Genomic DNA, 12289 nt, shown 5'->3' on the forward strand with positions numbered 1-12289 from the left:
GCTTCTAAGAATGTTCTCTCCAGCTTCTGTGTTTCCTTCCATTACAGGCATCAGTGGTGTGACAATTAGGTGTGGTGGGTGGGCACTTCTGTGGGCTGGCAGCCTATTTTAACTTCCAACTGTGGGAGTGAGCTTTAACTCTGTGCTAAAATTAGGGGAATCCAGCAACTCCTGTGGTTATTTCAATCAGTTCCCACTTATTGAGTAGCAGCAGCACAGTTAAGTAATAACATGGTAACCTTGCCAAGACATAAATGAAATGCTGAGTGGTGCCCAGTTGGATCTGAAGTTGCTTCAATGATCTAAGTGGAGAGCCAAACCAACAAAAGGGCTGCTGGAACCTCTGAGGGAGGGGAAGCCAGGGACATGGAATAGAATCCCGGGAGCAGCTCCCCTGATGCAGAGGAAAATTTTAAGGGAACAGGAGTTGATTGGCCTGGTAATCCAAATATCACCAAAGAAATGCAAAGAGCCTTCCTGATCAAGGAAGGTTTGGTTTGAATCTGCCTCTCAGAGAGGGCACACAGGCCCTGCCAGAGGAGCCCACCACCAGAGCCAGGGCCTCCAACAAGAACTTGGCCCCTGGTGCTTGAGCTCGCAGTGCAGTAATGAAGATAATGATGGTGTAGATAGGCAGCTTCCACAGCCACATTGTGCAGAATGTTGCTCTGACCGGCTCTGCATCGACAGGAAGATTTTCTCTAGCTGAGAGAACAAGCGGCCGTGATGCCAGCTTCACATTCAGACCAGCAGCCCAGGTAAGCAGAGGATGCCAAGGAGCAGGGCAGAACCAGAGCCTGGGAGGAAGGTTCTATGAGGATGCTTGGAGCACCAAGAGGCTGCCCATCCTGAGATCATCCCCGCTGGGTTGGAGTTAGAGTAAAAAGAAGGTAGGCAACGAGGTGATGCAGGTCGTCAGTGGCAAAGGTCATCAGTAGCTACAGACTGATCACCCACGTTTTAGGAATATGCAGGCTTTTTCAATTCGCTTTCCCCACTCTTCTTGACTGACCATTTTCTCCTGGGTAGCTATGACCTGAGTTTAAGTTCAACTTAAACTCAAGGGGCAGAGTTTACACAAGGGCAGAAGACAGGATCATTGGTGGCCATGGCAAACATCTGCCCACCACGCCATTATCATTTAGCCTGAGAACCGGAGTAAGTAGCCTCTGGCACTGCATCTCACGGTGGTGTCAAATCTGGCTGCACTTACTAGGAGCTTTTATAAAATACTAATACTGGATACCACCCTGGAGATTCGAATTTAATTGGTCTCAGATAGGCCAAGGCATCTTTATTTGCATATCTCCCTCATGTAATTCCAGTGAGCAGCAGGGTTGACACACACTGATTTGGTCTCTCCACAAACGTCAGGTAAAGGAGGAGACTGAGGTTTTGGCTAACAGAAAGTATGGCACAAGCTCTGAATGCATGTTAAAAGTCATCAGAAGGGCCTCCCCAACACCCACCTGAGGGTGGACTCACCTCCACACCATCAACCACACGGACAGCTGCCCCTTCTGCCCATCCACACCATGGTCAGGCAGCTCACAGAAGGACACAGCTGACTGCCCTGAGGTTACCTATGCTGAACCAATTTTGGTGATCTATTGTTACTCTCATCCTTTGAGTTTTAATAGAAAAAACATGAAGAAAATTCTACAGACTGTCAAAAAATATGTGAGCACCAGCTATATTATTGGATGGAAGCTTTGATCCTACTACCTGTCAACAATGAAGGCTGCTCAGGCCTCAGCAGTTCTTAGCTCATCTTCTATCTCTGCCCCTACAAACGCACCTGCCCAGTCTCCTGTTTCCTGTACACCACAGCATCTTTCATATCCTAGCAGTGCCAAGGGAATAGAGCTTAATGTGTTACTTTGAATTTCGTTTTAACAATTACCTTCACTGCCTTATCCTGAAATTGGGACCATATAGAAAAGTGGGTAGCTTTTGTAGCGTGAATGAATGTTTCCATTCAACAAATGTTTAATAAAAGCCTATTCCGTGCCAAGGTATGCTAGGTTCCAGAGGATTTAATGATGGGGCAGAATTGGCCACTGTTCCTCCCTCACAGGAGCCCTAACCAAATACCCACAGAAATACACACAAGTCCCCACTGTGATGGGTGGTGAGCAGGAGAGGTGGCTGGTAACCTGAGAGCCCATCTCGAGGTCTGACCTTGACTGATAATCGGAGAACATTTGGAGAACATTCCCTTGAAGAAGTGAGGCTTGAGCTGAGGAGGAAGGGGAGAGGACGCGTCAGTACAGGGAGGATGGGTCTGAAAGAGTGGCCCAGGCAGCAGAAGGAGCACAGGGAAGGAGCATGTGTGCAGGAGGAACTGAAAGATGAGCTATGTGGAGGGACAGCATTCCAGAGAGAGGGCATGGCAGGACAGAGGCTCTAGGGTGGAAACAGGAATCCTGTGGGGTGTTCCAGGAACACCAGGCGGTAGTGTAGCTGGAGTGGAGTCCCCAGGGTTGGGGCAGCCAGAGATCATTCCTTGGGAGTAGAGAGTTATGATAGCAGAGAGGGAACAGGACCCAGATCCCAGGCACCCATAGATCACAGTAAGTCTCCTGAGTCCATGTTGCAGTGGGAAACCAGCATCTATAAGAGAGGTGGTTAAGTGCTGAGGGAAAATACGTAAGGTTAAGGGTTAAAGAGAGACTAGAAGGCTGGGCAGTTTACTTAAAACCCAAAGACAGAAGATTTTGTCTGAATTCTCTGACAGGAAGTAACCTCAGGGCTGAGTTTTGAACAATCTGAAGCACCAACCATGCAGACTTTCAGGGGAAACCAGTTCCAGGAAGAGAGAATAGTGCTAAAGTGGGGATAAGCATGACATCTCCTGGAAAGAGCAAAAAGGTCAGAATGGCTGGAACACAGGATGGGAGGGAGGAGTGGGAAGGAAGCAGCCTGGGGAGGAACACAGGGCCAGATGGAGGCCCCTAGAGGCCGGAGCCTCTTGGCTTTTATTCTAAATGTTTTTGGAAGGTTTGGAAGGTTTATAAATGGAAAAAATGGCATGATGTTTGTCTTATTGCGATTGTTCTGATTGCTGTGTTGGAAATTGACAACTATGGGGAAGAAGTGGAAGCAGGGAGGCCAGACAGGAGGCCTTTGTACTAGCTAAGGCCAAAGATGGCAGCAGCCTTGACTTGACTAGGTTCAGAACCTATTTTGGAAGCAGAACTGAGGGCACTCACTGTACAGAGGATATAGAGGATATCATTGGATAGAGAGCAATCAGAACGGCTCCTGTTTCTGTTATGATTGTCCTTTGTTCATCTGTTGAGGGAACTGGCTGAAAACCTTGTGGATTTGGGGTGTTTGCTCTTGACTAAGAAGAGTACAGAGCTCAGGAACAGCCTTAGGCAAGGCTGGGTGAGGGGCCATAGCCTGAGGACAGTGAGACATGTAGGAAGAATGGGGCAGTCCTGGGAGCAAGGAGAGCAAGGGAAGCAGTGTATCTCCTTGAGGAGAATGGGTGGGAAGACCTTATGCTCCCTGGATTATTATTTCTTTAATCATTGTGCACTACAATTGACGTTGCATCTGTGTATCTGTACAGGTCTAGGAATGTTAGGTGCTGTATAATACATACAACTTCTACCACAGTCAGGACACAGAACAATTCCATTGGCAAAACAAATCCTCCCTCATGATCCGCTCTCCACTACTATCGTATTGTCTGTTTGAGACATCCATATAAATTGAATCATACTGTATATAATCTTTTGAGACTAGATTCTTTCACTCAGAATGCCTCTCAAATGCCTCTGAGATTCATCCAAGTTGTTGCTTTTTATCGATGAGTAAATATTCCAGTGTGTGAAAGTACCACAGTTTGTTTATCCATTCATCCATTGAAGGACATTTGGATTACTTCCAGGTTTGGACAATTATGAAGTGAGCTGCTAAAAAATATTCATGTACAGGCTTTTGTAAGAACATAAGTTTTCATCTCTCTAGGGTAAATACCCAGGAGTGGGATTGCTGGGTTTTATGCTAAGCGTATGTTTAACTTCACAAGAAACTGTCAAACTTCCAGTATGGCCATTCCATTTTACATTCCCGCCTGCAACAGATGAGAGTTCCGTTTGTTCTGCAATGTCGCCATCATTTTGTGTTTTCAGCCTTTTTCTTTTATTTCAGCCATTCTAATAGGTGTATAAAGGTACTCAATTGTGGTTTTAGATTTCCTTTTAGGTATCTCATATAAGTGGAATCAGACAATATTTTTCCTTCTGTAACCTAGCTTATGTCTCTTAGCATAATGTCTTTCGTTTATGCTGTTGATATAACATAATTGTCTTCTTTTTTAAGCCTGAAAAATATCCCGTAGTATATTCATACCATATTTTCTTTATCTGTCCATCTATTGATGGACATTTATGTTGTTTCCAAACCTTGGCTATGTGAATAAAGCTACAGCAAACATAGGGATATCAATATCTCTTTAAGATCCTGATTTCAAACCTTTTGGATATGTATACCCAAAAGTGGGATTGCTAGGTAATCTATTATTTCTTTTTTTTTTTTTTAGTTCTTTTAAAAACCTCCTTATTGTTTTCCATAACAGCTACACTATTTTGCAATCCTACCAACAGTTTAAAATGGTCCCAACTCTTCCACATCCTCACCAGCATTTGTTATCTCCTTTTTTGGTAATAATTATCTGAATGAATGTGAGATAATATCCCATTATAGTTTTGATTTGTATTTTCCTTATGATGTTGAATACTTTCATATACCTACTGGCTAATGAAAATGTCTGTTCAAATCTATTGCCCCTTTTAAATTGAGTTATTTGGGGTTTTGTTTTGCTATTGGGTTGTAGGAGTTCCTTATGTATTTTAGTTGTTAATCCTTATCAAATATAAGATTTGCAAATATTTTCTCCCATTTTGTAGGTTTCCTTTGTTTTGCAGAAGTTTTTGTTGTTGTTGTTGTTGTTGTTTGTTTGTTTTATGTAGTCCCATTGTCTATTTTAGCTTTTGTTGCTTGTGCTTTTAGGGATCATATTCAAGAAATCATTGCCAAAACCAACATCATGAAGTTTTTAATCCTATATGTTCTTTAGGAATTTTATAGTTTCAGGTCTTACTTTTAAGTCTTTGTACAATTGTGCAATTAATTTTTGTGTCTGATGTATGACAAGGGTTCAATTTTCTTCAATTTTCCCAAAACATTAAAAAATTCATACATCATGACCAAGTAGGACTTATCCCTGGGATGCAAGGATGGTTCAATATATGCAAATTAAATAATGTGATACATCTTATTAACAGAATGAAGGACAAAAACACACAATTATCTCAATAAACGCAGTAAAACTTCTGCAAAAAAATCATAAAAACCATCAACAATGTAGGTATAGAAGGAATTTACCTCAAAAAATAAATGCCATATATAAAATCACACACTAATATCATAGTCATGGTGAAAAATGAAAATGTTTCTAATATTAAGAATGAGGCAAGGATGTTCACTTTTCCCATCTTTTTCTATTCAATGTGGGAATGAATATCCTAACCAGAGTAATGAGGCAATAAAAAGAAGTAAGAATCACCTGCTGTCCTCTCTGTTTGTAGATGTTGTGACCTTATATATAGAATATGTAAGACAAAGACTCCACAAAAAAATAAAATATTAAAACTAGTAAATAAATCTAGTAAAGGTGCAGAATAAGAAAACAACATTCAAAAACCAGTTACATCTCTATGCACTAGCAATAAACTTTTCAAAAACTAAATTAGCAATCCCATTTATAATAATACCAAAATGTATAAAATACTTAGTAATAAGTATTTTAAAATTTAAAATTTAATAAGTGTTTTAAAATCTACCAAACAAGAAAGAAATTTTAAAAGATGCAAATAAAAGGAAAGACATCTACATTCATGGATTGGAAGATTTAAAATTGTTAAGACGGCCACACTACCCAAAAATATCTATTTACAGAAAGCAATTCTTATCAAAATCCCCATGTCGCTTGTTACGGTGTGGCACATGTCTGTAATCCCAGTGGCTCAGAAGGCTGAAACAGGAGGATCCCCAGGGTCTTTCTCTAAATAAAATATAAAATAGGGCTGGAGATGTGGATCAGTGGTCAAGTGCCCCTGAGTTCAATCCCCAGTAACCCCCCCAAAAAAATATGGCACTGACATGAAAACGTATTTATATATATGAACCAGTAGAGCAAAATAGAGTCCAGAAGTAAATTCATGAATAAATTAATCAACTGATCTGCACTATCAATGCCAAGAATACACAACAGGGAAAGAATAATCTTTGTATAGATTTTTTTTAAAAATCTGCCTGCCTATACCTACAAAAATTCTTGCAGGAATTTTGGTGGGAATTTTGTTACATATAGAGATCCGTTTAATTGATCTTTTTAGAAGTTTTTTATTGAGTTTTTTTAGTCCAAGAAAAGGATATGTTTACTTACTTAGGTCTTTGTTGATTTCTTTTATTATCCTTTCATAGTTTTTGACAAATAGACCCTGTACAAGTTTTGTTATGTTTACAGCCCAATATGTTACTTTTCAGAGATTTTAAGATATTTCTTTAAAATTTTGGTTTATACTTATAAATGACTAGTATATAAAATACAATTGATTTTTTGTGTTTATCTTGTATCTTGAAACTTATTGATACTAGAAGTTGCTTGTTTATTTTTTATAAATTACTCGCACTTTTCTTCATAGAATATATTGCATCAAATATATTGCCAATGAATAGTTGCTGCCTTATTTCTTCCTGTCCAATCATGTCTTTCTCTTGCCTTATTATTCTTGGTCATACTTCCAAAACACTATTGAGTAGAAATAGTGAAGGTGGAGACTATTACTTTGTACCTTATCTGAGAAGAAACCATACAATCTTTTGGTATTTGTTATGCTGTTAGTTATGAGGTTTTCGTTGTGGTGGTGGTAGTCATCATCATTAACATTTATAATTTTGAGGTAGTCTTCAATTTCTGGTTATCTGAGAGTTTTCATCATAAAGACATGTTAAATTTTATCACAAGATCTTTCTGCAACAAATGAAATAAATATGTGACTTGAGTTTTTTAGTGTCAATATGGTATATTGTTCTTGGTCATCGTATAATTCTTTTATATATATTGCTAGATTTGACTTGTTAAAATTTGTTGAAGAGTTTTTTGTGTCTGTATTAATGCATGTTATCAATCTGAAGTTATTTTGTATTGTCTTTTTATTTGTGTTATTATTTTTGTGTTGCCTTTGTATTTGCACTTCTGGAATGCATCTTTGTAAAATGCAGATTCAGATAACATAATGTTTAGAGGAAAATTTATAGCATTAAATGATTACAGAAAGCATTTAATAATGCTAGAAAAGAATAAAAGCTTCAAATCAATTATCTAAACCTCCACCTTAAAAACTTTTTCTTTAAAAAAGGTAAAATAATTTAAAGTATACAGAAAATAAGTACAAAGTTAATTAAATAAAACAGGATTTAATTGATATCAAGTTCATGCAGGTCTCATGAGTTAGTAAGTGTTCCAACATATTCAATTTTCTGGAAGAGATTTTGCAGAGTTGGTCAAATTTCTTATTTAAATGTTCTGGAGAATTAACCAGTGAAATCATTATAAACCCAGGAAATTTCTTTTTCAGAAGAATTTTAGCTACAAATTCAGTTTAACAGTTATATTACAATTTAAGTTATCTATTTCATCTTGGTGAGTTTGGGTAGTTTGAACTTTTCAAGTGATTGTACAGTTTTTTGTTTGTTTGTTTGGTTTGGTTTGGTTTGGTTTGGTTTTTGATACCAAGGATTAAACCCAGGGGCACTTAGCCCCTGAGACACATCCCCAACGTTTTTTATACCTTATTTTGAGACAGGGTCTAGCTAAGTTACTTAGGGACTTGACTTACTAAGTTGCTAAGGCTGGCTTTGAACTTGCTGTCCTCCTGCTTCATCCTCCCAAGCCGCTGGGATTACGAGCTTGTGCCATCACACCCAGCTTGCACAGTTCTTTTAATATGTTGGATTTACATGCAGAAAAATTTTTTCTAGTATTCCCTGGTGATTTTTTCAACTGCCTATAGGACCTATAGTAGTTACCTTCTCTTTCATTTCTTGGTATCCATAAGTGAATCTCTCTCTCTCTCTCTCTCTCTCTCTCTCTCTCTCTCTCTCTCTCTCTCTCTTTCTCTCCCCTTCCTTTCCCCCACCCCCTTCTCTCTCCTTCTTTCTCCATCATTTTACTAGGGACTTACAAGTTTTAATGATTTTTGTAAAGAACTGATTTTTGGCTTTCTTTTTTCCCCTCTATTATTTTTCTGTTTTTCATTGATTTCTGCTCTTCGTTGCTTCTTTTGTTCCCATTGCTGCCATTTAAGAGATTGCTTAGGAACTGGGGTGTAAGGAAACAGGGGAAAATATAAAAAGAAATATGTGTTTTTGCATGATTTCTGAGTTAGGAGTCTCCTTTCCGACTCCTTGAACAAGCTTCTCCTTGGCTCTCTGCTCCCTGATGCCTACTTCTGGCCTTTAGGGCTGCACCGAGTTCAGGATGGGAGAGCACAAGGAGAAAAAGTGGTAAATTACCCTAGTTTCTTGACACCCCAAATTCTGGTTTTTTTCCTCAGTTTGCTCACTATTTACCTTTGAAGCCCTCATACAGTCTGTCCAGGTTCTATAGCTGCAGTCACTCAGAGCGACCAGACGAAATGTGTTTCTTCCCTAGGAGGTCATCTCAGCTTCCATCACCACCCCAGCTCCATCTCCCTGAGCTTGCCTTCCATCACCACTGCCTTCACCAACAGCCCATCTCCGTGAGTCCCATGAGAATCATCTGCATCAAGACAAATTTGAAAATGGGCACATCCAGGAGTAGAAAGATCCTAGCCATCTAAGAAGCTTTTTTTTTACTTTTTCCTTCAGAGAGCAATTCCTGCTACATGAGAATTGGTAATTTGTTCCAAAGAATAGAATACTTAGGATTCTCAATGACTTTAATCTTGGGGCATCATGTTCAAATGTGGCCCAAGTTGTCCTGAAGGTCTTTGGAGGGTTTCCTGACAAGCCAAGACTGATGATTTGGGAGATGACTGGATTTTTCCCAAAGGAAAACTGAGGTTCCAGGATCATGCATGAACCCCATGGTCTTTTCTAACACTAGGTTAATTGATTCCACATTTCCAGTATTCTCAGAATTCAACATCAACTTGAGCTGGGCCTCCATATCGTCATTAAGTATGGTACCAATTCTCCCAGTGCAGCTAGAAAGTAAAGCCACAGTTGGAATAGCCTTGCGGGCTCTATGGAGAGGTGAATAGCCTGACACTAAACAACAAACTCATCCTTTCCTATATGCCTGCCTGAGCCGAAGGAGACTTCTGTAACTATACAAGGGCCTGTCTTTATAATATATTTTAAAATTAAAATGAACATGGAAATGGGGAGGGTGGGTGGCTCAAATTGAATGGTCATTGTGCACCAGGCTGGTTATCTCACCATTTGTTATATAATAAAGAGGATCAGATAAACACAGGCCTAACCTCTGCCTCCATTGATAATGTAAATCATCCCTTGTATCATTTGTCTTTCCTTTGGGCTGGATACAAAAGGCATAGAAACGAACAATTCATGCCTAAACACCAGAGAGCTTGAAAGCATTGTAAGTCAGATGTTTATTCTAGGTCATCATTAAGGGGTTGAGCGAATTTGCTTATAAACACCGGGCTATTCATCAGTGGGGAGTAGGAGAGCCCGGAGTGAATGTTGCAGTATGGAAACAGCTCTTTTAAAGACACATTGCAACTTTTCTGCCATGCACAGTAAGTTATATAGATAATTCTTCTTATAGGATATGAAATGTTGTCTCCTGAGCGGTGCAAAGCATAATATGCTCTAGAAACAGTGTTTTCACTTTGTGCAAATGCCATTTTTCATTACCCACTGAGTGGGAGCTTGCTAGAGATTGAAATGAAAGCAGAGTTGCCCCTCCCAAAGATGGTCAGGCATTTCCTGACACATGCAGCAAAGACCTTCATGGGAGCCCCAGGAGGTCTCCCCCAGCAGCTTCCCCCACAATAAAGTCTGCAGTGCCAAGCCCTTGAAGGATGTTCAATCTGTTCAGCCCATCCATTTCCACCGCCCTCGTGCTCAGCTGAGGGTTTTGTGGGTTGCTGTTGTTGTTTCTCCCACCCAGTCCAACCGAAGGCCACTAAAGAAAAAGTGCCAAGACAAACAGAACAAGAGCCTTGGGGACCTGGTAATGGGTACAGAGTGTGAGTGTGGTAATCATTCTTTTGATTTGTGCTCAGATATGTTTTCTATTTGCTTTCACACAGAATGCACATTTTTCCCCTGGATTGCAAATAATCTGAACCAGGGCAAAGCCATTACAAAGTGGCCTTTCAAGCATCATGTCTGTCTTGAAACCCAATGACTGATCAGACATTTAAATATGGAAAAGGGGAATTTGGGTGAATTGCATTGACATGGTTTAAAAAAAATACTCTGAGATTTGTTTAATCTTTGCTTTCTCTCTCTCTCTCTCTCTCTCTCTCTCTCTCTCTCTCCATTTAACTCTTTTTAAAAAGAATTCTGCATTTTCCCTTTTAATTTGTTCCCATTTCAATGCTGGGGTTTTTTGTTTGTTTTTGTTTGGTTGGTTGGTTGATTGGTTTTGGGTGCTAGGAATTGAATCCAGAGCCTTCCACATGCTAAGCATGGACTCTATCACTGAGTTACACCCCAGTTCAATGATTTGGTTTTATCCACAAAGGTAAAAATCAAAGAAATCATTTTTGCAGCATTCCTAACAAATAGAACAATAAAGCAGATGGAGTGGAATTTTCAATGTTTCCGGTGACTGGGGATGACTGCCCTTTTTCTGAGACCACAGTTCCTGAAGTAATTGACATCTTCTTACCCACCCTCAGTATCTGCTGACCAGCCTTTTTGAAGTCAATCACAACAAAGAAAAAAGTACACTGGTGGAATGAGTGCTTCAGCTGACCATCTGCCATCCCCACCCAGGAGACAGAGTGGAAGAGCTCAATTGGGAAATAAAGCTAATGTGCTCGCACCACGGGGCAAGGCCCTCCTCTGGTAGAGCCCCTGACAGCCGTCAGGCAAAGCATCCACCATGGGCTCCGAGTCCTAGGTTAATGTCAAGTGCTGGTTTTTCTTTTAGTTACTTAAGGATCAAAGGAAAATTATTCAATAAAAAGGAACTTAAAGGGGACTTCTGGGCCCACACAAACCTTAATCAAAAACACTTGTTCAAATGCAATTCTTTGACCTACCTTTTCCTATTGTCTTTCTAGTTCTTACACACGTTTGTGATTAAAATCAGCATTTTCTTTCTCACAATTCAACGTTCCCTTTCCTTTTAGGTGACCAGAATTTCACAAAGATGACATGACAGTGTATCGCTAAGGAACTGAAGACTATGTCACAATTCAGCATCCTGATGAAGAACAGTGAATACTATTCAACAGATTGGATATTGAGTATAAATAAGTTGTGTGTGTGTGTGTGTGTGTGTGTGTGTGTTAAAACTGATGAGAAAGCAAGCATGAGAGTGTTCCAACTGAGATGTGGATTATTAGCCACCTCTCCCCTAAGAACTACTCCAAGAACTTCCAGTTACCCCTAACTTGTAAGGATACCACTCATGCACTTGAACTGTTTCACTCCCTTTTTTCAGATCCTCGTGCCTTCATACATTTTGTCAAAGATTTATCTCGCTATGACCTTAGTCACATCCTCCTTTAAAAGGAGTCAAGCATAAACTTCACAAAATCTCTAATATTTTAGTTGTGCAGCAGGGAGACTGGAACATGAAATTCCTCCCACTTGGAGCACACCCACATCAATGCTTCTCTCAAATCTATTTATCTTAGTCACGACCCAGAGCATGAATAGAATGTGGTGAATGTTCCCTGTGTTCTGTGTGCCTGAGCACTGGGAAAAGTTAGAATTTATACAGTTGTAATTTCTAGGGAGAAGTTCAATAACTTCTTGGGGGTTTTTGTTGTTGTTGTTGTTGTTGTTGTTTCAATAGAATTCTCTAAGAAGCAGAACATTTCAAATGTGTCCTTTCTTTTTCTTTGGCACCGTTACAAAAGTTCTCTGTATCTCAGTTTGGTTCTCCCGTTATTTGTGATGCTGATTTTGTGATTGTTGGATTAAGAAAAATGAGGAAAATCTAACGGTAGATGATCCCACAAATGAATGGTACACACACAATAATACATAAGTACATGCCATGAATAAAAGAGGAAATGGATAT

General features: G+C 39.7%; 1 long non-coding RNA gene across 1 annotated transcript in view; it reads left to right on the plus strand.

The window, feature by feature from the left end:
* Positions 1-12037, plus strand: part of LOC308647649 — a 72917-nt gene extending 60880 nt beyond the window's left edge. Inside the window, exon 5 of the long non-coding RNA XR_014021673.1 lies at positions 11391-12037. This is a non-coding gene — a long non-coding RNA (uncharacterized lncRNA). The remainder of the gene's footprint in view (positions 1-11390) is intronic.
* The last annotated feature ends 252 nt before the right edge of the window (positions 12038-12289 follow it).

This window comes from Spermophilus citellus (assembly GCF_964194105.1).
Source record: "Spermophilus citellus genome assembly, chromosome: 1".
In the NCBI taxonomy this organism is placed as follows: Eukaryota; Metazoa; Chordata; class Mammalia; order Rodentia; family Sciuridae; genus Spermophilus; species Spermophilus citellus.